This window comes from Myotis lucifugus, unplaced genomic scaffold (assembly GCF_000147115.1).
Source record: "Myotis lucifugus unplaced genomic scaffold, Myoluc2.0 scaffold_86, whole genome shotgun sequence".
Taxonomy (NCBI): Eukaryota; Metazoa; Chordata; class Mammalia; order Chiroptera; family Vespertilionidae; genus Myotis; species Myotis lucifugus.
Window position 1 is genome coordinate 2,791,922 of NW_005871134.1, and position 25,291 is coordinate 2,817,212.

At 44.3% G+C, this 25,291-nt stretch overlaps 1 pseudogene; it reads right to left on the minus strand.

Moving 5' to 3' along the window:
• Nucleotides 1-9,921: 9,921 nt before the first annotated feature.
• LOC102434619 lies at nt 9,922-12,557 on the minus strand (annotated as a pseudogene).
• Between the last annotated feature and the right edge of the window lie 12,734 nt (nt 12,558-25,291).

Genomic DNA, 25,291 nt, shown 5'->3' on the forward strand with positions numbered 1-25,291 from the left:
CTCTGGCACCTAAAAGCTCTGTCACCTGGGGTGACTCATGTAACCTCTCAGTGTTTTAATTGTCCCACTGGTGAAATGGGGCTATGGATAATACCTACTTTATAGGGAGGTGAAGATTAAAAAATTAAAAACATAAAGAACTTTGAGTAATTTCTGGCACATGGCAGTAGTCACTCAATACCTTTTAGCTGGTGCTTCTACTTCACCATGCTGGCAATTCACAATTTCTCACATTTTAACAGACTTTTATAACAGTCTACATTAAGAAGGTACTATCCCCACAACTTGTCCCCAACATTTCCCCATTTTTCAGATGAGGAGACTGAGGGTCAGAGGTTTCTAGCCATTTGTTCAAGGTCACAGAGCTAAGAGCCCACAGAGTCAGGACTAGGACCCAGACTTGTGGCCTCTCCTCCAGTGGCCTGCATTTTCAGGCCAGAATTCATAAGGGCTCTATGTTCTCAGGTGGCATCTGTGGACCTGATGTGCCAAGGCTTTTTCAGTTCCTTAGGGAACTCACACAAAAAAGCACCCATAAAATGCAGTGAGTCATTTATCCGACAAAACAATGTGATGAAAGGAAGATTCAAGCCAAGTTTTTATAGAGAGGGGCTGGAGGGTGGTGGGAGGGGGAACAGTTGGTGTGGGTCAGTGATTGAGCATCACCTGTGAATCAGAAGGCCATGGTTTGATTCCCAGTCAGGGCACATGCCTAGATTTTAGACTCAAACCACAGTGTAGGCATGCAGGAGGCAGCCGATCAATGTATCTTTCATCATTGATGTTTCTATCTCTCTACATCTCTCTCTTCCTCTCTGAAATCCATAAAAAAGAGGGATTGGGGAGCTGGCCAGAGTGGCAATCTGGGCCCCTGTAAACTTTCCCTGATGAGCAGCTAAGGGTTGTTATGGCAAGATGATGCCTGCCTGTACATTGATTGGACACATTCTGCCTGAACCTTTCTCCTCTGTCTAATACCTCCAAAATAATCTCTCCAAACAGACTGTCAGTTCCATCACTCAAGACACTTTGTTGGGATAAAATGCTGCCCCTCCATCATCTTGCCCACAGGAGAAAATTTTCAGACTCACTTCTGCAATCTGCCCCCATCCCCCAGGCTTTCCTCCAATCTACCTGCCAAACAGTCCCACAAAGCAAAAGGAAAAGAGCCTCATATTTCACCTTGGGCAGTTTCTATGTTCCAGGGATGGGTAGTGTGTTTTGCATATGTTGTATTATTTAACCCTATGCTGACACTGTGATATAAGTAGTATTGTTTCTTTTTGATGAATAAGGAAACATGTAGAAAGCTTAAAGAACTTGCCAGTGGCTATATAACTCATAGGGATGGACCTAAAATTCAAACCCAGGCATGCCCAGCTCAAGTCTCTGCTGCCTCCAGGACACCAACATTTACAAGGCTTTTAGCAAAGCAGCTTGGCTTTCTGTGTGACCGTGCAAGTATCCATGCAGTCTTTTCTCACTTAGTGGGCCACTGCAGATGGTACCGTTGTAATCTCCCTTTGGGAAACTGGAATCTGTTTTTTGGAGGCTGGGGATCATGCTGAAGTTCTGAAGTCAAGGAAGCAGGAGGGCTTAAGTGGGACGTTTTAACCTCAAAGATGGCACAGTTTCTACCAAACTCCTTTTATGAGTACATCACCATCAATGAAAAGATTCAGTACCACTCAGCCCCGAGGAGTGTCCCAAGGAGCAGTTCTTCTTGTGGCTCCTTCCTTTGAGTATATAATGGTTGGTTGTCCTGTTATCTTGACCCTGCACCAGTTCTTGCTTCTGCATGAGGGTTTCCTGTAGGTGAATACACTACAGGACTTGGAAGCTCATTCCCATGATAATAACATTTATGTGTACTTCCCCCTGCTTTTATCTACCACTCAAATGCTTTGCCTCATACTTCCACAGCACTATATAGATGATCAGGATCCTAATACATGGAGACCCTCAATCCCTCATTTCATGAGAGTCCTTCCTTCCTTCTTTCCTTCCTTCCTTCCTTCCTTCCTTCCTTCCTTCCTTCCTTCCTTCCTTCCTTCCTTCCTTCCTTCCTTCCTTCCTTCCTTCCTCTCGTCTTTCTTGCCTTCCTTCTTCTTTTTAAACAGCATCTCTCTTTCCACTGGTATATTATGATCATGCAACTTAGCCCACCAATGGTACTGAAATTCCGGGTGTATACTCTTGAGTTCTTTTAGCTTCCTACATCTACTCCCAATAACCAACTGAAGGCATATATAAACCTCTGAATAGTCTTAGTTTATCTCCCCTGTTGAACCCAACACAAAGACTGACAATAATGTAAATTCTGTAAATCCAATCTTTAAGGAAGGGACATGAACATGTCCTGAGCATTAACCATGTGCCAGGCACCCACTTTCCCTTAGGTTGTCTTAATTGTGCCTTAGAACAACCAAGAGAGGATGAACATTTCACACCCATTACATAGAAAAGGAAACTGAGGCTCAGAGAAGTTAAATACTATGGTCAAACTCATTCTCTTGAGGGTCAAAGTCAGGATTTTGATCTTTTTTTGTCTAACTTTGAAGGCCAGGTCTTTCTAATACAAAGTACTAGGTAGCATTTAAGACCTGCAGACTATTCTGACTTGTTCTGCTTTCTGGAGGAGCCAACTATTATAATATGCTGTTCTTTATCACTTGTGACCAGGTTGAAAATCAGAGCAAGGTATGTCCACTTTATGCCTCAGCAGTCTTTTTTATAAAGCAACACGAAACACGCACATCCACAAACAGAATTTGAAACAAATTGTGACTTTTTAAAAGATGTTTTAGAACTATAATCAAAAAGCCATTTATTAACTGTTCATCCACATTCACCAATTAGGTGGCCCTGTCATTTATCTACTTGAACGTCAAGCAGATCTGCAACTATTATTTTAATTAATTAATTCAGCCCTTTATCCCCAGGGCAGCCCCTGGGAGATGCCTGGCTTATTTTCACAGCCGTCCCTGATGCTCAGCTGTCAAGCCACATGATGGCCGGCACTCTGAGCTTCATGCAAGGCCAAGCGCTTAATCTCTTTAACAGAGACCTGTCACAACTCCAGTGTGGCCCCAGTCCATGTTGAGACATGATGTCTTATGCACCTGTCTCTCCTTTCCCATTCTAACAGACACCATCTGGGATCAGACACTTCACAATGCATCTCGGAATCATTGTTCCTGAGATCCACTGAATGCTTGTTCTGTGCCAGGCACCATGCTGTGGGTTTCATAGTCCTCTTTTCCTATCCACGAAACAATCATGCAACAGAGCACATCCCCACGTTCTCCAATAGGAGATGAAGTTGTAGAAAAGTGAAGTGACTTGACCAGTGTCCCTCAACCCAGAAGATGAAAAGCAAGGATTTGAAGTGAGGTCTGTGTTGACTTTAATAATTATGCTCTTTCCACTTCTCTGCATTGTCTGTAGCTGTGCCTTTAATCTCTAAGATCTGAGAATAAAAGACAGGTGCTAGCTCAGCTATAAACTACATAAAAGGGTAAAACAGGCAGGGAGACCCCAGAGAAACATAGCAGAGAGAGGGCCTAAGGGAGATAGGGAATGAAAACACACACACACACACACACACACACACACACACACACACACAAACAAAAACCCCTTCTGCTGCTGCACCATGTAAATTCTCTCCCCAGTCTCGTCTGTGGTCTCTTCAGTGAATTCCCCATTGCTCCTGATATCCATGCGCAGTATGTTTATTTGGTGGTGGTGGTGGTAGAACAGGTATTTAGGGCTAACAGGAGAAGGAAAAGATAACGGACATTTGTATTACACTTGGTTTCAGAGAATTGGTTGATTTTTAAAAAAGAGAGAGCGGATGAAACAGGTATTAGAGTGGGGTGGTTCCCAATACCTGAACGAGGGAGGAAGGCATTTCAGGTGCGAAAACAACTTGTGCAAAAGTCCAGAGCTGTGGCAGGGCCCACACTCCCAGCCACATGCGTCCATGGGGTACAATGGTTTTCAGAGGGATCCTTTTTGCATACAAGATGCTGAACTGATCTGCTCATGTTCCTGATCAGCCTTCATTCCCAAGCATAGCTGTAAAGGTTCTGACATTCACATTTCCCCTCCTTGCTGTTAAGCATTAAAAAAATCCAGCCATCTTCACATCCAATGCTCCTCAGCTGCCCTGGCCCTGCGTGTGCTGTGCCACCTCTAAGCTGAAACCTCTTGTAATTATTTGGGGTACACAGGGCCTCCCAGTGGCACCTTCATTTAATGCCATTACAATCTCCCTCCAGGTTCTTAATCTTGGTACCTGCCCTCTTTGCCTCTTGCTGCCAGAAGAGATTGCTCTTAAAAGCTATATCCTTGATGCTCCTAAATTGCCTCTTCCTGTTGCATGGAGGGAAGACGGTGGGGCAGGTACATCTCTCATTCTCTGGGCCCTGGAAGCAGTTTGAAGCATGTCTGTTGAGTGTTTTGCAATCAACACTGGGGCCAGGGTGTGGTCTTCCAAATGTAAATTTACTGGTCAAATGTCCCCAGGAAGCACAGAACACTACATCCCGGACTTAGAGATCCTAAGGCATATTGGCAGATTAAAGGCACTGAGAAGTCCTGCAATAGGAAACCCCTCTACTGCAGCATTTCCTAAACGTATTTGGCTAGAGAACACTGCTTTTTTGCATTGTCCCTACACCCTCTAAGAAGTGCTGCTCTAGATAACCACCCCTTCAGGTGCACAGAATCTAACATTTTACATTCTGCTAGAGCAGGCAGTGAGAAAGGCTGTATGAGTTGTATTTTACAGGTGACACTGAAGGGCAGGCATGTACGTGACTTGTACCAGGGAATGCAGCTGGCAGGAGGAAGATGAAGAGTTTCTGATGTACAGTGGGGATCTGGTCATCAAGTTGCATGGCTTTTTTGGTTGTTTCCATTTGCACCCTTTTTCTAGGCAAATATACACTATAACACACACACACACACACACACACCATGAAAAAACAAAATGGGCTTTGTAAATAGTCAAATTATTATTACTTTAAAAATCCAATTATTATTACTTTAAAAATCCACAATGGGATAGGTTGGGAAAACTCAGTAAAGAAATGCTTGTTTAGTGCATAGAGGGTGTGGGGTGCTTCACCTACATCACCTCCTGAACCTTTGCAATAATTGTGAGCACACTGAGACTCAGAGAGCTTAGGTGACTTTCCCAGGGTCACACAACACCACGATGCTCAGAAAAGCTTTATATTTATGCTTAATTCCAAAAAGCATGCTCTGTCCTCTTACCCCACTGCCTTTTTCTAGTGAATGGCACCATCCCTGCCACCCTGAACGCTGAGAAAGAGAGCTAGATTTTCCAGATGCCTCTGACCCTACTTGTGTTCGAGGTCTGGTTCAATTTGCAGGTTCAAGAAGAATAAGAATATTGGGAACTAGTAACTGAGCTCAAAGGAGATCAAATGGAGTTTATGCTTCAATGGTTTGACAATGTTTTGTTTCACCCTAAAAAGTCTATTTTGGATTTATGCCCCAAACCATAAGACTTGTTGATATCCTCTTAGGGTGCTGAGCGAAAATGACCAAGGCAGGGCCTGGAGGTGCTGGGCAGGAAGAAACTGTGGTGGGCAGGAGGAAGGCCAGGTGTCTAATTGGGGTGGTACTCCCAGAGAGTGTGATCATGGCAAATCTCCTAAACCCACTTGGCCTCAGTTTCTCATATATAAAATAAAGGGGTGTGAGAAGATGGCCAGTGGTGATACATCTATGGGTATAGTCTCTGTCTGGAGGCAAGAGGGACCAATTATCTGGCCAGGGTTGCATCCTCTGAACCAATTAGTCCTGGAAAGGGAGGTCATCTTAAGTCCACAGGATGGGAGAAGTTTTGGTGACTTCAATTTTCTGAAATGCAAATGAGACGGAGTGTCCTATACTTTATGTCTTGCAGAGAGGGCTTGGGAACCACAGACCAGGGGCCATAAGGCCTCTCTCACCCAAGGATGGTGGGTACTTTCTCCCAGTGGTTGCTTGTTACCTGAGTTTGAGTCCCAGGCAGGGAAACTGTAGAGGGCTTGTTTGTTGTTTATCTACCAGTGGAGTTGTTAGCATGGAGGTGTAGGGCCCCTGTTGTTTCAGTGGGTGAGGAGGCCCCTCAGGGATGAAGTGACTGGGGGGTGAGGGTAGTGTTAAAGAGGGAAGGATGCAACTGAAGCCCTGGGGCTTGTGAGAATGACTGGAGCTGCTGCCAGCCGGGGCCTGGGCAGGCACCTGAGTCTGAGCATGGACATTTCCAGAGGCTCCCACAATAGGAGGTTGGTTTAGGCAATTTCTCAGCTCCCTCCTGGCTCACACATTTTGTGTTGCTTTAATCTCCCTGCCTTCCTGGAGCAACCCCACAAACAGATTTGAGTGTGACTCAGTGAACAGTGTCAGGCCAGCCGGGCTTCAGACAACAGCTTACAATCAGCTCCGTTGCAGACCCTGCACACCTGAGGCCCGAAGCCTGCTCCTGAGGAATCTCTTTGTCTCCTGCGCTGGTTTCCAGGGGCAAACATGGTGCACAGGTGTGGTTCGGGGCCCACAGAGACCAGCTGGGCACTAGATTCCAGACATCAATGGGGCCTCTTGAGACCACTGACATTTTGCCTGACAGAAAGAAACAAAGATCTTAAGAAACCTCACCTTACACGTTCCTCCACAGATGAAAAAGAGTGAGCCCTTGTTACTGTTTGGAGAGAGACACAAAAGCAGCCACACCTAGTTTCCAAAGCGTGGGTGGGCGGATGGCATCATCAATACTTGAGTAGCACCAGCTGTCAGGACCCACCCTCAGGGCTCTACTCCACCCCTCCTTGCCAAGCTCGTGGTTTTCCCACCAGAGAGTGTTGGCAAGCTCTTTCAGCATGGTGGGACCTGGAAGTGCTGTCATCAGTGCAGTCAAGGTGATGCTAAAATATGTCACCTCCAGAGGGTCTGTGGGTCCCGGCTGCAGGTTCAGCATGCAGGCTCTTGGAGACAGGGACAAGCCCAGTAGAGTCCTTCAATAAATAGTTGTTGAATGACTGATTAGTGTGGAGGTGATGATGTGAGGATTGTTGCATGGGTCTCAACGTGATTGGAGAGCTCGGGGAAGCAGAGGTCTCTGGAATTTGAATTTGGTACCTACTCCGTGGGACAGACATTTGTGGTTGGCACTTCACATCAATTACTTTCCTTAAATCCTAACCAGGAATTACTACCTCTCCTGTGAGCTGAGGTTTGAGAGGCAAAGTGAATTGCCCAAAGATGAATCATTTGTAAGTGGCAAAGGCAGGATTCAAACCTGGGCCTTCTGACTTATCAGCCTTCATACAGGGAAGCCATTTTATTTTCCTCATTCGATGGAGAAGACTGAGCCCCAGAAAAGCAAGCTCACAGCTAATAGAAGGCAGAACAGGGACTGAAACTCAGAACTCCAGCCTGACAGCTTCACTCTGTCCCACACCTCATGGCCTGCCTGATGTTCCTCGTGACAAGCGGTCTCTGACTGTATTCAGCACCTCCTCCAGTCCCCAAGGGGGACTGGACTCCCCCGAAACCAGAAATCCTCATCTTCTCCCTCATCTTATCACCGAGAGCCAGGGAATCCCTTTCAGCCCCTTGGGGGAAGGGCAGACATCTGGCTCACAGCTGGCCTGAGTAGGGCTCCTGCAACCCTATGGTGTAGAATGTGGGCTTTGTGTGTGCTTATTTTTCTTTTCTCTGCTGATAATAAAACTGGATAATGAGGCTGATGAATGAAGCCCCACCAGCGACTGGGCAGGAGTCCTGGTTCTACCACTTGCTTGAGGTGACAAACTGTACCATTGGGGTATCCGCTCTAATTTTCCCATCTGTAACACATGAGGTTGCACAAAATGACACCTGAGATCTCCCAGTGCTGACCTTGTAGAAATCCATTTAAAACAGGTCAGCGCACACATACCAGAAGTCAAATACTCTTCCCTATGAAGCAAAATCTAAAATTAAACACGCATCAACTATTTTGATGTTTAAATCAAACCTTGGCATTTTCTATTCTCTTTTTTATCCATGTATGACTTTTTAAAAATAGTCTTCATTTTATGAGAAAAGTATATTTTTCCTTAAAAAAGGCATAGAATTTCAAACATTTTTACTCTCATGCATTTAAAAAGTGCTAATTAAAAACAACAAAACAATAGGATGGGTACAGGGGTACAGTGGCTTAAATTAAAAACTTTCTTAGGGTCCCTGTTTATCTACATCTTGTGATAGTTAATTTTATGTGTCAACTTGGCTAGGCAATGGTGCCCGGTTGTGGAACAAATTCTAGATGTTGCTGTGAAGGTCTCTATCTGTGGATGGGATTAAGATTTACAATCAATTGACTTTGGGTAAAGCAGATTGACCTCTGTAATGTGGTGAGCCCCGCCCGATCAGTTGAAGGCCATAAGAACAAAGACTGAGATTTCCTGGAGAACAAGGAATTCTGTCAAAGATTCAACATAGAAATGTGGCCTACTAGTTCTCTGGAAAGCTTTACATATATATATATATGTTAGGTTCGAAGCTTTTCCCAACAGAAATGTCATAAAATTCATTGTTCTCAGACTTTTTCCAGGAATGTTGTTCTCATGTTCTGGCTGTTATGTCAAGGTCAAGTGTCCTGAGAGTGAACCTAGTCACACTACTTACTCGTGTGGGGCCTGGTGCAGACAGCACTCCCTCTGGGCCTCAGTTTCCTCATCTATCAAACAGGAGGTGGGGCATGGGGTGTAATGATAACAGCTTGTTCAGGGGTTGCTGGGATGGTCAGATGAGATTATGTGTGTGTGTTTTTTAAGATGCATGTTTTTATTGAAATTAAAAAACAAAAACATTATAACCCAACAGAATAAATAAAACACAATGTTATAATCTGACTAGATAATCTCTCATTCTTGTGGGAGCACTAAAATATAATGAAGAATTTTTCTCTATGCTAATTTTAAGGTTGTCTCGTTAAACTATTATCTGGTATCTTTTTAACAGCTTAACTATTTAGAGCTTCTTCTCAGAAACATTCACATATTACATAGGAAACAGGAAACATTCATAATTTATTTGGAAAACATTCATATTTTACACAGGATTTACAAATTTGAGACAACAAAACACACACCCAATTGTACCTGCAACACTATCTTAGCTGCATTGTGGTGATTATGTTGTTCAGTCGGCTGTCCACTCTACACAACTGGATTTTAATAGTGTTATTTACAGAGGGGCCGAGGGCGCTCATCTAAGGCAAAGGCGCTACTCAGGTTTAATGTGCACTTTCACAGCCCTATGAGGACACAGCCATTTATACACACTGTAAACACCACAGGGCATGACATCCATCTCCAACCACAAACAGCAGTCTCACTGCATCAAGCACACAAGGCATAAGGTAAGGTGCTTGACTTTTCCTCCATAAGCACACTTCTCGTCCAAGATGGCTGCTGTTCTCCCCATAGGACACTACTCACTTATTTCAAATATGGTGCCAGTGCTCAAAACATCTCTGGAACCGCTTTATGGGGATTGCCTGCACAGTCCACAGTGACTTTTTCTGAACATCCTTGATGGTGGCAAGTCTCCATCCTTTGAGGATGGATTTGATTTGAAAAACAAAAACAAAAACAGGCATAATTAGTTATGGCCAAGTGAATCAAACTGCAGGCTGCCACCCTGGTTCAAATGGGAGGCACTTGTATAAAACAATGAGACCAGTTTTCTTGTACAGCTTGTAAATGAAAATATACCCAAGCAATGGCAGTCCTGCAAAAACTGGCACAGATTCTCCTAGGGTGAGGGCTCTGAGAGGCAACATTTACTTAACCGGGATATCTAGGTGGTAATTTACAGTTTTAAAAATCAATCAATTGGTTGCCTCTCGGATAGACTTTAGTATCCCTCTTCAGTTTCAGTCCCTCCTGCTTCCTTATGGATCGCCTGATGAAAGCCCTGGCGAACAGGGACCCAGTGATTGTCATGAAGCCCAAGCTTATAGCCAGGGAAGTCCTTCTCAGAGCAGCGGCAGCACCTCCAGTAACCTGGCCGGTAGGGCAATGCCTGGCAATAGGGCTTGGGATGCCACCGGCACAGGGACACATCCCCCTTCACATATTTTTTCTTGCACTGCTTACAAGGGTCCTCTCTATAGCATGGATCTCGAACCCAGCGAGAATCTGCTGGCCTGATGTTGTAGTACTCAATGAGGAACTTGAAATAGCAGCAGGCACAGTTAAGAGCCACTAAACTCTTGGTGGGAAGAAACCTGAAGATTTTCTTCCCTGAAAACCTGAAGATTTTCACCAGAACATGGTGGGGCAGGAAAGCCATGTATGGCTTAGGCTCCAGAAGCTGCTGGGTTTTAAACCTGGTCTCCAGAAAGTCATGAGACCCCTGCTTCTTCCAACTGGAGGCCTGATGCACCGGTACTATACTTCCCACGGGAGAGACTGGCATTGGGACATATGAATTGGCTGCAACGCTTTTCTCCACAGGGGCACCATTCCCTCAGCAGCACCATCAGGCGGCTGGCCTCCGCAGACACTTGTGCTGTGCTTTCATTCAACCAGGAACAGTCTGGATGGTGCTGACCAGGCAGCAAATAGAAAAACAGCCTCCCTGGAAGTGGGTCTTCACAGGGCTTTACCCGAGAAGGCTGGCCCTTCTGCACCTTGGACACAGTGAGGCCAATGCACACAGACTCCTTTCTTTTCTGCTTAGGATCTTGTGGCCCAAGCTCTCTCCTCATGCATTCAACGGCACCTGTGGGCGACTTGATGGCTTGAGTTGGAGGAAAAGGTGACTCAAGACCCTCTGTCATTCCTGCATCGTGCCTATTGCTGTTTTTTTTACAGCAGTTTGCTGATCTGGCTCTATTTCTGCGTTACCCATGGGGGAACTCATGCCTGCTGGCATTGAGGGACAGCCGGGAGCAGCTCCATCCCAGGACTGCTTCTCCTTCTGAGAACAGTGTTCAGCTCTTGACGGGCCACAGCCCACAGGTACAGACCCTGAAGGAGAATTCACCCGAGTGTTAGGTGCTTCCAAGCCTGAGTGCCATGTGCAAGCAGCACCCGCTTCCCAGGGAAGCTGCTCTTCTGAGGGAGGCTCCCAGGCTCTGGCTGGCTCTGCCGCTTCAGGCGCTGCGACTCCAGCCGGGTTACCATGTCCAGGACGCGGACTGGCTCTCTCTGGGATTCACCAACCTCAGGATTTCCCCTTTCTGTGGGCTCTTCACAAGCCCCGGGGGCAAAAAAGGACTCAGAGGCTGGAGGCACAGCTCTGGATGGGCAGGGGAGTTAGCACAACTGGCCCGCAGAGCAGCACCAGCTCTTTGCTCCAGGAAGGCAACCATCTGGGTGACGGACAGAGGCCTCCGAGCGCAGACGCCGGCCCCACTGTCACTCTCATAGTGCACAATGCTCAATGCTACACGCAAAAGGCTCAGGCTTGTAGCACCGGCCCTGGCTTCCCTCATCCTTTCTAACTGTATCCTGGCTTCTTTAAGGTCCCCGATCGTCTCCCTCTTTTCGTAGCTCTCCCATCCATATCCCAGGAGCCCTTTATTTTCATAGATCCTATCCTATTCCTGCCCCGGTGGGCTGCAAAGAATGTGATTTTCTCCTTGGTGTTTCCCGGTTTCACCAGTGCCAGGCATTCCAGCGGCCCTTCCCCCTCCTCGTCCTGGTGGATGGCTGCCGATGGTGCCTTCTTCTTGGTTTGAGCATCCACGCTGCTCTCTTCAGGGCTCTTCCCTCTCATGCCGCTCAGAACATTTGGAGAAAGGACCCCAAAAGGCTTTCGAGATGATGCTTTACCACGAGAGGTGGAAGGAAAGACACTGGCTTTCATGTAGCTATCTTTGCCTTTTTTTTCCCCCATAGCCTCCTGGTGGCTCATGGGAGTTCTCGGGGTTTCCTTGATGATTTCCACAGGTTGCGGTTTCTTAGGCAGTTTCCAATGTGGCGAAGGTACATGACAGAGGCTCTTGCAAGTCAAGGCCAGTGAAGAAGGACGGAGGACGCCTCTCCCAGCTTCCTGCTGGAGTCAGTAATGGAAGAGGCTAGCTTCTCCTACTGAGATGGGTCGGATCTTTTTTGAAAGATTAAAATTATAAAATGCTAATATTGAACAACTTTCCATTCAAATCCACTGCGGTTCCTCGCGACAAGAGACTGAACTTCCTTTGGCGCTAAGGTCCGGAGCCTGCTGTGACATCACAGTCCATCTCCCACAAAACCCTGACGTCACAGACACACGGACCCACAGCACTATGACTTCCTCTCAAACTGAGGCCGCCCGCAGTCGACTTACCTAGTCGGGAGGCGAAAGAAGCTTCCCAGCCTCTGTCCTGCCAGGTCCTGAGAAAAGTTAAGGCCAGGCGCCAGCTCATCTGCTCTGAGACAGGAAGGACAGAGTGGCCAAGCCCAGGCGGGCGTGACTTTGCGAGGTGATCCCCACCCAGGGCTCGACTTCCTCACCAGATGCAGGTCATGGAGACGCAGCCGCTCGGGTGCTGGCCTGTCCATAATCTCTCTGGCCTCAGCCAGGACCCCGTGGGCCAGGTGACTCGCTCAGCCTGGGAGGAGGTGCAGGCTCTTGGGTCCCTGCCTCAGATGCACCTGCAGCGCAGTGCTCCCTGGACCTGCTGGGCCTCCCCCGCACCTTGATGTTTTAAATAACCTGAAACGTAACATGAACTCTATAAAGAATAAATTCTACTGATATTATGAGTATGACTCCTCCTCCTTCTATCATTATTTATTGTGTTTTTTGTTTGTTTGTTTTTAATCTTCACCCGGACATTCTTCCACTGATTTTTAGAGAGAGAAGAAGGGAGGGAGAGAGATAGAGAGAGACATACATGGATTGATTGCCACCCCACCCTTCCCCACCAGGGCCAGGGATCAAGCCTGCAACTGAGGTATGTGCCCTTGATTGGAATCTAACCCGGGACCCTTCAGCCCACAGGCCAATGCTCTATCTACTGAGCCAAACTGGCTAGGGCTATCATTATTAATTGGACTCAACATGTATGGATCACTGCCTGGGGGCCAGGCCCTATGCTGGGGAGCTGGTGATGAGAGGTGAAAGTCAATGTCCCCCTCCTTCAGGAGCTCAAAGTTAACAGAGAGGAGAAAGCTCCTTGTGCTCCATGAGCCACGAGATAAGACAGTATAAATCATAGCGCTCCCAAGCTTTCACGGCTCAACCCAAATCCTATCTCCTTCATGAAACCTTTCCAGATCGCCCTATTAGAAATTAATCTCCCGACTCCCGTGTCCCCAGGGCCTTTGGCTTGTTCCTTTCCTGCAGTACTTACCACTATTTACCTTGTATAAGAGTGATTTATGCACATGCCAGTCTCTCCCACTAGAATGTGAGTTCCTGAGGACAGAAATATTTATGAAGGGCCTTTTGATGACTTTGGTTATTGTATGAAGGACCAACATAACAGCATCAATAATCTGCTTCACATTTTAAAGTGATTTTATAACAAAATAATTTAAATAGAATATAATTTCTGAAGTGTTTTCACATTTTTATTCTCATAGCCATTGTCTCTTTTTTCCTGTCTGCTTGATAGTTGCCACACAGGAGGCAGAGAGCTTGCCATGACCTGTGCGAGGTCACAGAGGTAGTTAACAGCAGGGTTAAACCCGGACCTGGCCCATGTGTTCTCAGCAGTCTGAAGCTGGCACTTAGCTGATATGGCTGTGCTGCATAGGCCTAGCCCCATTAACTCACCCTTACCTAGCAACTCCACATTCTGCTGCACACAAGTAATTTGGCTTCCTTGTCATGAGTGTAGTTTAGTAAGTTCCTTTCCTGTTTAGACATAAAATGAAGCCAGATGAAACAAATTGCATCTTTTTACTGCCTTTCCAGACTGATTGTAACTCCTGCCCTGATGATTTTCAGGTTGGCAGAGCCTGGTCTTTAGCAATTTCCCCAACAAAACCGTGTGCCTTTGGAGTGATTAGGGGTGGGCATGCTTGCTCACTGATCTTTCCACAATCCTGCCCTGGGACTTCTCAAGGCCTTGTGACAACATTGAGAGATAGGCTCAATTATCAGCTATTGACAGATGAGGACCTTGAGGCTTGGAGAGATGGACTGACTTATGTACCCAAGGCCACACACAGCCAGGATTCAAACCTATGTCTGTTGTGGTGCTAAAGACTTTCCATTATGCCCACACTGGATTCCTTCTCTAATTGGGAGGACTAGGAAAACAGGGTTGGCTCTCTTATCTTCAGCCGGCCAACTTTATTTGTAAGATACTAATTAGAGGAGAGATTCGCTGGAAGAATTAGTCAAACTCATTAGACAATGACCATGAACCAAAGAATAGCTTTTGATATTGATGCATGCTGATATAAGGCTAAACATATTTTTTTTCCTCTTCCACTCTGTAATTTGAACGCAAACTGGCAGAACTCTCCACTGTGATTTTCCACTACAAGATTCCTTCCTGCAGCACAACTGACTAATGGGAAGACTGACTAAAACCCTCATCCTTCCACCTTCATTCCCTTACTTCTGCTGTGTGTCCACATTGAATGTCCTATCTGCACACCTGTAACTAGGTTCCCTTCCCTTTTTCAATATCCCACTGGATGGGGCTTTGGATCTGCTGAATTTGTACTTTGGCAAGACTAGCCTTTGTGCAATGATCAGTAGGGAGAGAGTCAAAAGCAAAGGATAACCAATAATGGGAGGCCAGGTAGGAAGGTTGGTGAGAGGTAGATTTGGTTAATGAAATTGAACGTTTTTTATTCAGTTCCCTTTGTTAGTCAGTGAGGAACCATGGAGCAGAGGGGTGGGGCCCATGATAGGACTAATGTCTAGAGAAGGTAAATCTGGTAGGAGAAAGTAAAGGTGTGAAGGCTATTTAGTCAATTCTTAGAATAGTTTATCTATAAGGTGATGAGGGCCTGAGCCAGGGAAGTGGATGTGGACTGGAAAGGAGGGAGGTACTTGGGATGGGATAAACTGGAGTTCTTTTCCCCCAATGGAATCTTGATAAAATGTGTCACAGCCTAGCAGAAAGGATACGGGCTTTGGAATGAAGCAGTGTGAGTTTTGAATCTCAGCTCAGCTAACCACAGGCATGTGACCATGTGCAAATCACATGAACTCATTGAGATTCAGTTTCTTCACCCGTCAAATGGTAAATTAGTAACCACTCACAGACCTTTGTGAGGATCAACAAACAACAAATGCAGAAAGCTAGTCACATTGTAGGTGAACAGTTAGTGGTCATCATCCGGGGTGGGGGGCGGGGGGGCGGCAAAGGAGCATCCAGGCCAAGACCTGGGCTAGAAGTGTCATACTTCTGCCCCTTGTCAGAGCTTGACCTTAGGCAAATGACTGGACCTAAGTGAATCTTAGTAAATGGGGATTATAGTGGCTCTCTCTCAGATCTGTTGTAATGAATGTTAAGTTAAATGAGAGAAATGTATGTGAAGTGATTAGCCTGCAATGGGCTCATAGGAAGCACTCAGGTAAAGGGGAGTTGTTTATTATCAGCACACTAGAAGCCCAGTGCATGAAATTTGTGCACAGGTAGGGTCCCTAGCAGTTGCTGGCTGCCAGCTGGGGCCTCCCTTCCCCAGGGGCTGGCTGTTGGCAGGGACCTTCCTTTGTTTCATGCCGCCCCCTGGTGGTCAGCACACATCATAGCGAGTGATCAGACTCCTGGTCAGTCAAACTCCTGAGGGGACACTTTGCATAATACACACACACACACACACACACACACATAGATTAGTGTCTGATGGACACTGCTTGCCAGCTGAATTCACTTTAATTCAACCTCTTCTCTTTTCCTCTCATATTACAGAATCTTCAAAACTAATTACTCTATCTCCCAGCCTCCTTTGCAGCTACGAGTGGCCAGGTGACAGAGTTCTGGCCACTAAGACATGAGCAATGTCTGCTGGAGGATTCTGGGATGCTTTCACTTCCATGATTAAAGGAAGAGACCCACTCAGTGTGGCCCAACTGCCTTCTGCCTTCAATTCCTATCTTAAATTCAGGCATGATGCCTAATGCTGGAATAGCTAACTCACAACAATGAAGAAAAGGTCAAGAGATTCAAAAAGAGGCCAACCAGCCCAACCTTGGGGAGCTGCTAGTCTACACCATGCCCACAGTCATCCATTTATCCAGAGTTCTTGGCATGTAAGGAACATAAACCCTTATATTTAAGTCACTATATTTGGGTTCCCTGTGTACTTATTGCTGAATGTAGGCCTAACCTATAGAAGCATAATGACAGACAGCAGAAAAAAAGTCAGTAGGTGGTATTGAGCAGCAGCATTGCAACTAAAGAAAACTATTCCATGTTCTCCACATGGGCTCTGTGTTTTCCTCCTTCTGTGCTTTTTCTTATAGGGATCTCTCTGCTGAGAACCTTCCCTCTCTGCTGTGCTTCTCCAACCCCATCTTTGTGTGCATAATCCCCCATGGCTCAGCCTCACGGACCATCTCCATCCCTCTATGGAGAACGTATCTCTTCTATTTAAATTTTCATGAAGGTTTTTATGTTTTAAATCATACTTTCAAATGACTATATTGTTTGATATTGGCGTTCACATCTTAGCTCCTTTGGTAGAAACTAAGCTCCTTTACATACATGTTTTTTTTCTAAATGAGAATGTGCATGGAAAGTGAATGACACAATCTTACACAAAATATTAGGCATTATTATTATTATTTTGTACTTCCAATGTTTGGTTTGTTCATTCAATAAATAGGTACCAAGAATTTATGTGCACCATCAGGATTAATAGTATCTTCTCTGATGATAAACAGTTTGGGCTCCATCAGACAATATACTCAGTTTCTTCATCTTTTAAATAGATATAATGTAGTAACATAGGTATTATGGGGAATATGTAAATTAATATATGTAAAATGTATAAAATAGCATCTTTTTAAAAAATATGTATTTTATTGATTTTTTACAGAGAGGAAGGGAGGGGGATAGAGAGTTAGAAACATCCATGAGCGAGAAACATGGATCAGCTGCCTCCTGCACACCCTTTACTGGGGATGTGCCCACAACCAAGGTACATGCCCTTGACCGTAATCGAACCTGGGACTCTTCAGTCCACAGGCCGATGCTCTAGTCATTGAGCAAAACTGGTCAGGGCATAAAATAACATCTTGCATGTAGCAAACACTCAGGAATATTATTATTATTTACCAGACCATCAGTCTTAAGGTATATATCTAACATGTTCCCTATCATATAGTAGGCCTTCAACAAATATTGAGTGAATAACTGGTGTATGTGTACCTTTGAAATATTTTTTAAAATCTCCAATAAAACTAATTTAAATTCATATATACTTAAGCACATTAATGCTCATGAATAATTCACCTTAAGTAATATGTGTTTATAAATTGATTTTCTTTGGAGATTACATTGAGAATTTCACAACAACTCTTGAAGTAATTGGAGAAGCACTGGCAAATAGCACAAAGCCAGAAAGAGGGTTGTCTTAGATCAATTAGGAAATTCATTCACTTTTAAATTCAAAAACTGTCTACACTCTCCCTGCTCTAGTTCAGCACCTGTGGAGGCTCTCACCACCTGGGTCTCCAGCGTGAAAGTCAATCCTCAACCCTAGCCCACAGGGACCCCTGCAGTCTGAGCCCAGCACACAGCATCAGCTTTGTTTTCATTTTCAACCCCTTGCCAAGAGTCTGGGCTCTGCAATCAGAATGCCTGCGTTCACAATCTTGTTTGCTAAGTGTGCACTCCCTCTGGGCCTTAGCCCACCACATACAAAATGGAATAACAGAGTTTCCCTCATATTGAGTTATTGTGAAAATTAACTGGGTTCATCCAAGTGAAGTGCTTAGCACAGTGCTGAGCACACAGTGCATGCTCAGTAGGTCTGAATTGTCTTATCCCATTCTACTAACCAGCTAGCCACACTACGCTATTCTCTGGGCTCCTTCCTCCCTCCACAACTTTGCACCTGCCCTTCCCATGATAATGTCCCCTCTCTTGTCCTTCACTGGATAAGCTTCTACTGATACATCAAGACTCATCACAGAAAACACAGTAGTAAGATATATGAGGTGACATGCATCCCCAGAGTTTATAATATTTATGGTGAAACAAACACATAAACAATAGCACTCACAACACCACCAGCTAACCTTATGAGTGAACCACTTAACAGGGGTCCTCAAACTACGGCCCGCGGGCCACATGCAAATACAAATATTGTATTTGTTCCCGTTTTGTTTTTTTACTTCAAAATAAGATATGTGCAGTGTGCATAGGAATTTGTTCATAGTTTTTTTTTAAACTATAGTCCGGCCCTCCAACGGTCTGAGGGACAGTGAACTGGCCCCCTGTTTAAAAAGTTTGAGGACCCCTGACAGGAACCTTTTCCCAAGTACCCACAGATCTGCTAATGAGGAATATCTGACATGTCTTTCTAGTCACCATTCGATCTAAGTAAGAACCAGTTTAACAGCCTGGGGAAGAGATTCCTAGTCCCTTAAATCGAGGTTGATTGGCAGATCTTTGCTGAGTCAGGGAGGGGACTAATACTTGTTGAGTTCTTATGATGTGTTGGCCCTGCATGAGTGCTTCATATGTCCTCATATTTAATCTTTAGTACAACCCTAGGGAGTAGACAGTGTTATTCATTTTACACAGGAGGAAACTGAGGCAAAGAGAGGTCATATGACTTGCTTGTTTTTACACAGCTATGGATATTGGCTCTGGGAATTGAATTCAGATGTCTCTGCTGACACAGTCTTGCATTTCCCTGGGTTTTGTTAGAGAGGAGATGAAGCAGTGTTGGGTTACAGGAGTGGAGAGAGAATAGAAGAGTTCAGGCAGGCAGGAAAGCCAAATTTTCTACCCTTGCCAATCTTATTAAGCAGGGATCCTGACTAAAATCCTGCCAGGTGTTCATTAATAACAGAGAAAAATACATCTGTGTAGGCTCATTTTATTTGCAGAATGGGAATTGCTGGGCCATGATCACACAGAAGTGTTTCACTTGGAAACCGAGAACTTTGATCATTGTATTCTTCTGAATACATTCAGAATTACTCATGGGATGTTGGAAAGCCTGCTTTAGAATCAGCCATCCAGCAATTGGAAGCTGGATTCTACCATATGAGTTGTCAGACTTCAGGCAAGTGATTTGAACTCATTGAGCCCTTAGTTGCCTCATCTAAGAATGGGATTATTGGCAATGTCAACTCAGAAGACAATAATGAGAAACTATTAAATGAGGTATGAGTAGGGTGGATATGTAATTTATTATTCAAACAGGGACACTCTGGAAGTGTGTGTGGGGGGAAGCCCTGCAAAAACTTATACTAGGATAATAAGTATAAACTCATACCATCTTGAGCAAACTGGATTGTATGGCCACACTAGGTATGATCTATAGAAGTGCCTAGCACAGTGGCTCATAGCTAGTAAACACCTGTAAATGCTCTTTTCTGTACTTTAAGGGTAAATATTTAGCACAATTCAAAAATTAAGCTACGTTGTACCATTTGAAAATTTCTGAACATTTTAGACTTGCAGGTAGAGAAAGCTCGGCCAGGGCCCTATTAGTCATCAGCTATTCATGCTCTCAAGTCTGACAGAGCAGTGAACATGTACAGACTTCTCAGTGTAGGCAGAAGAGGACAACTTGAGATGATTTGTTCAAAGGGAAGAGGAAGAAAGGTATTTGCTGTAATCTATTTAAAAACAAACGGAAAACATACCAGCTTCAGATCAGAAGTTGGGAAGGGGGAGTGTCAAATAACAGAAGGAAACAAGTAGGAACAGCCCATTTATTCACCGATATCTGCTAAGGAGTTAGGGTGGGCGACCAAAATATTCCAGCAAGATGAGGCATCTTCAGCCACTGCTGAACATACTTTGGAGGAAATAGCAGGGGATGAAGGTAGAAATCCTAGGATTTTGTCTTTCTGACAAACAGTGTATTCTTAATGAATGTAAGTTTCTTTCCTTTTGCTTCCTTTGTAGTCAGGATTTTTAAAATAATCTGAGAAGCTGATTTACAGTTTCCACCCACATCCTATTAGCTGCTGGACTGAGGAGAAGTTGATGGTCACTAATATTTGCTTAATCATCAAGCTCCCTTCCCTCCCCCTCCCTTCCTCTCTTCCTTCTTCCCTCTCTCCTTCCTTCCTTCCCTCCTCCCTCCCCCTCTCTTCCTCTCTTCCTCCTTCCCTCTCTCCTTCCTTCCTTCCCTCCTCCCTCCCCGCCTTCCCAACTTCTCTCCTTGTGTCCACACTATTTATTGAGACAGAAACTGAGGATATAGTGGTGGATAGACAGGCTCACCTTTCTCAGGGAAGATAGACACTGGGCAGATAATTAACTACAACTTGTAGGAACTGCCCTGAGATCAGAGTCTGCTTTTCACCTCAAGCCCTTGATTATTGATATAAGTTTGACATGTGCATGTGGCTCTCAACGCATCTTAAATCCAACACGTTCAATATGCAATTCATGATCCTTCTTCCACATCTAGCTCTTCTTGGCCTGCCTTCCTTGTCAGAGTGGATGGTGTCACTAACTCCCCAGCCCTTGTATTTATACTTTATTATAGTTCTTGGTTCACTGAAGCAGAGTCTTGGGGAGAATGTGAGTTGTGTGTTCGAAGAGCCCAGCAGTTAATGGGAGTGTAATTTGTTGAGAGTGCAAAATTTGACCATTAACTTTTGGGTTGTATTAGAGATGAGTGTGTGTGTGAGTGTGTGTGTGTGTGTGTGTGTGTGTGTGTGTGTGTGTGTGAAAGGAGGCATATGGAGGAGTCTGAGGGGAAGAGAAGGGATCTCCAAGTTGAGATAACAATTGTAGTTCTTCAAAGTTCATCATGGACTGAGGGATGAATATTTCCCCTCCCCCTCCATAGACACCCCCCTTGTCATTTCCATAATCAATATTACATATACATATATATTAGGAAAACCCAAGTCTTTGTTCAACCTGCTTATCAGAATAAGAGAGATGCTAAATGCCTTCTGTGACAAGAAAACAGCAGCTCCTGTAGCAATCTCTACCCAGACACCCTCCAACCCTCACCCCTCCTTATCTACCATCTATTTACCCATATGAGTAATGGGAGGAAAAAAGCAGCTTCATAATCAATCTCATTTGCCCTGAGTATTTGGAGTTTTAAAATCATTTGCATTTCGACAATGGTCCAGCAGTTCCCTATCCCATCCATCAATTTGATTAGTAAATTGGCTGCCCACTTTCCATCTGATCTCTAATTGAATAACTGCATGTTATCAACACAAATTTGCAGTTTGGCCCAGAGGTGTTTTTTTTTTTTTGAGGGAGGGGCATTGCTTCTTTACTAAAAGAAAGAGATCTGGTGGGCATAGGGAAGAGGTATGGTAAAGGAGTTGGAATTGCAGACATGTACACCACTAATTAAAGTGCAAAAATAAAATTCACTCGCTGAGGCCACAGGCAATCACTGTTCCTTGGAAAAAACACAAAAAAACTTGAAGCCCTTAATACTTAGAGATTTGCAACCGGATAATAACTTTGCAAAACGTGACTGACAGTTTACCAGATTATCTCCTTAATCACACCTTTATTTCTATTAAGCAGGGCTTATGTTCCCAGCAGGTTTCAAACATGTGTTAACAGTGAATATCCCATGGAAGAATCAAAGTGCTGTAGCAACTGGAGCTTTGTGAGGGACTCCGCAAATAGAAACATTCAGAAAGAGGGGAGGAAAAGCCAGTGTGGAGCAAATCCAACGTCAGTCCATTCCACCTAAACAGAAATCTCTTCCCACAACCAGTGCAGAATGTCAGCAGCTCCAGAGAAAGATGATAGAAAGGTAGGGGAAGGCATGCAAATCAGAAAACCCTGCAGATTTTTTTTTCCTTAATGAAATCTTAGGATGCCAAGAGTCGGTTGTTCCAAAGGACTAATTCCCATAAGACATAATTAGCACTTATACAACATTTTATTATGTGTGTTCTTTTTCTTTCACTCTAAATGGCTAACCATTATGAACAGTTAAGCTGGCAGGAAGCCCTTAGAAAGAGATGAGGATGATCAGAGCCCCAGACTTTGTGGTTTTAAAATGAGTCTAACACAAAGTCCAAGATAGATACCCTAATAGTTACCGGAACCTCTTCCCAGGAGTTTGCATAGGAAGGAGAGAGAAAAATAGAGCAATGTGAAGGGTCTACTCTACACTAAACATTGCATGTTAACTAGGTCAGTTCTGTCATCTGCACTCTGAGCTAGATATCATTATCCCATGTTGGAGATGAGAAAACTGAGCCAAGGTCTATTAACTTGCTTAAGGAACCATAATTTAAAAATTGTAGAGTCAGAATTTGAACCTAGATCCTCCCTCATTAGCCAGAGAAGTGAATGGAGCAAAGTGCTCAGGAGCCATGTGGAGGTTTTTCTCTCTGGATCCCATTTTGAAGGATCCCCACTCCCTTCTGCTCCTGTTTCTCCTGTTCTTCTCCCTCTTCTTCCTGCTTTCCTTCCCCCACCCCTTCTCTACACCCTCCTCCTCCTCCTTTTTCTTCATTTTTAAAATTTCCTTGCAATCTCCAAGTGTGGGTATTTTCCATTGGCTCCTCCAGATGCACCCCTTTCCACCCTGATCTGTGCTCCAGAAACAGCCGCCCTCGCCCTTTGGCTTTAAGCTGTGTTTGGTCAATGGGAGGCCATGGTGGCATTGAGAGAGGGAGAAGACAAGGTTCCTTGGGGTATTTATTTCCCAGACTCTTTCCCTGCCAGGATGCTATGGTGGCTAACCAGGTCCTGCCCAGTGGCCATCTTCTACATTGACCTCCTTTGAACTACAGTCACCCAACAGTTCCCAAATGTCTTGACCTCGGGATCCTTTAGACTTTTAAAAATTGTTAAAGACTCCCAAAGAGCTTGTGTTTATCTCTCAATGTTTACCACATTAGAAATTGAAAGGGACAAAGACTCAAACACAAGAATACACAAACAAACAGGGTGGGGCAAAAGTAGGTTTATAGCCGTGAGTACACAAAACACAGAGTTTATTCTTGTATGATTATTTATTCATTATTTTGTAATATTTTCCATAACAAACATCTGTAGTCCTACCTTTGCCCAACCCTGTACCTTCCATTAGCCATCAGAACAATGGATCCATCACAAGTCATGTAGCCTTCGGGAAATTCTATTGTGCATTCATGAGTAAATAAGAGTGAGAAGGCAAAAAATGTCTTGGCATTATTGTAAAACTAGTTTTGACCTTGTGGTCCTCTGAATGAGTCACAGGGACCTCAACTGGCTTCCAGCTTCCAAACTGCTGCTTAAACTGCTCCTCCAGACTCACTCTGGGATGCTTTTCCATTCCTCATTGGATGTATTCACTCTGCCCACACTGTCATAATCACCTCCTTTATTCAACTCTCCTCAATCATTCCATTTGAGTATGCCTTTTGTTTCCTGCAGGGACATTGACTCATCAATGAGTAGGGGATGACTGGAATTCACCTTGGATGAAGAGCTGGGGCCCGAAGTGGATCAGAAATGTCAGCAGCAACAAAAAACATTCTTTCGGCCTGCACTGACCTTTTTTACTACGAACTTTGATTTATCATTTAAATTGTAGTTATCACTTCTTCACTGATAAAAGGGAGTGTTTAGAATCAGAGAGATTCCTGTTTTTCTTTCCTGAGTCCGGGCCAGAACAGAAGAGATTAATTTCCTCTTACAGGTGCAGATGAACTGGACATTTTCATAGGAAGACAAGTAAGACTCTGGAAACCAAGTTCACGAGGAAGAAGTAAGGAAATGGTTTCTTGTGCAGGAATGAAGCCTCAGGAAAACTTGGCCGTTTTCAGCTCTCTCTTTGTCAACTGGCCTTGCTCACGTTAGGGAAGAATTCTTCTTTCCTTCTGCTGGGCTCTCAATTGAATTTGAATCAGATCTTAATTGCCCCATATCACTTTAAAAAATTATCTTCATTGTTGAAAGCATTACAGATGTCCCCTTTTCCCACCATTGACCCCTCCTCCCTACTCTATTTGCATATTTCTCTTCTCCCCTTCTAGATTGCTAGCTCTCCAAGATAGTTTTAATCACCAAGTTGTGTAATAAATAAATGTTTGCTGAAGGAAGAAGTAGAGATGGCAATCTTTTTCATAATTACCATTTTGTTTCCTATAGCCAACTGGGGACAGTCCATGCTTCCCAGCTTTATTGAGGTATAATTGATCTGCAAAGACCTGCACATATTGAATATGTACAATTTGATGAGTTTGGACATATGCAGACACCTGTGATACCATTAGCCCAATCAAGGACATATCCCAAACCACTCAGTTTCCTTATACTTATGACTCTATTTATTTTTCCGGTGGTAAGGATAGGTAACATCAGATTTACCCGCTTAAACTCCACAAATTTTGAAATGCAAATACTGTATTAAGCATAGACGCTATGTTGTAGAGCAGATCTCTAGAATTTACTCATCTAGCATAACTGAAACCTTATACTCGTTGAACAACAACTCCCCATTTCCCCCACATTTAACCCCTGCCCACCACTTTTTTATTCTACACTTCTATAAGTTTGACTATTTAGTACCTTATATAAATGGAATCATTCAGAATTATTTTTGTAAGCCACTCAGGAAGTCATCCAAAGTGTCTGCAGAGGCAGAAAGGGAAGCCCTGGAAGGGCTTAAGCAGGTGTTTTGATACCTGCACCATAAACTGGATTTGAAATAAAAATGCCTGAATTTCAATCCCAGCCCCAACACTGACCAGTGGAGCTGCCTTTCACACATCACTTCCTTGTCTCAAGGCTCATGTCATCAAAATGAATGGTTTGGAAGAGAAGAGTGAATACCAAGGGTGTCATTGCCAGGTGTCTGGTAATCCAGCCACAAGGGTATCAAATATTGCTGGCTTCCTAAAATTTAGTATCTCTGGCTCATATCTGAATTATGTTTTCACATATATGGAAATGTGGTTATAATTTATAAAATGCAAGACTCTTAAGTCATTCTTGAAAGTGTTGAATCTGTTTTGCATTTTTTTAAAATCAGAAAATAAAGTTATCTGATGTGGTGGGGTCCACAAAATGCTCTGGAATTTGGAAAAAGCTCTTGTTCTTGGGAAAATTGGAAATTCCTGAGCCTCAAGACTCAGTTTTGACTCTGAAATCCACAGATGTGATGATTCAGAGAGCCAGAGAAGGCGGTATCTCTCACCTGAAGATTGGAAGGGCTTT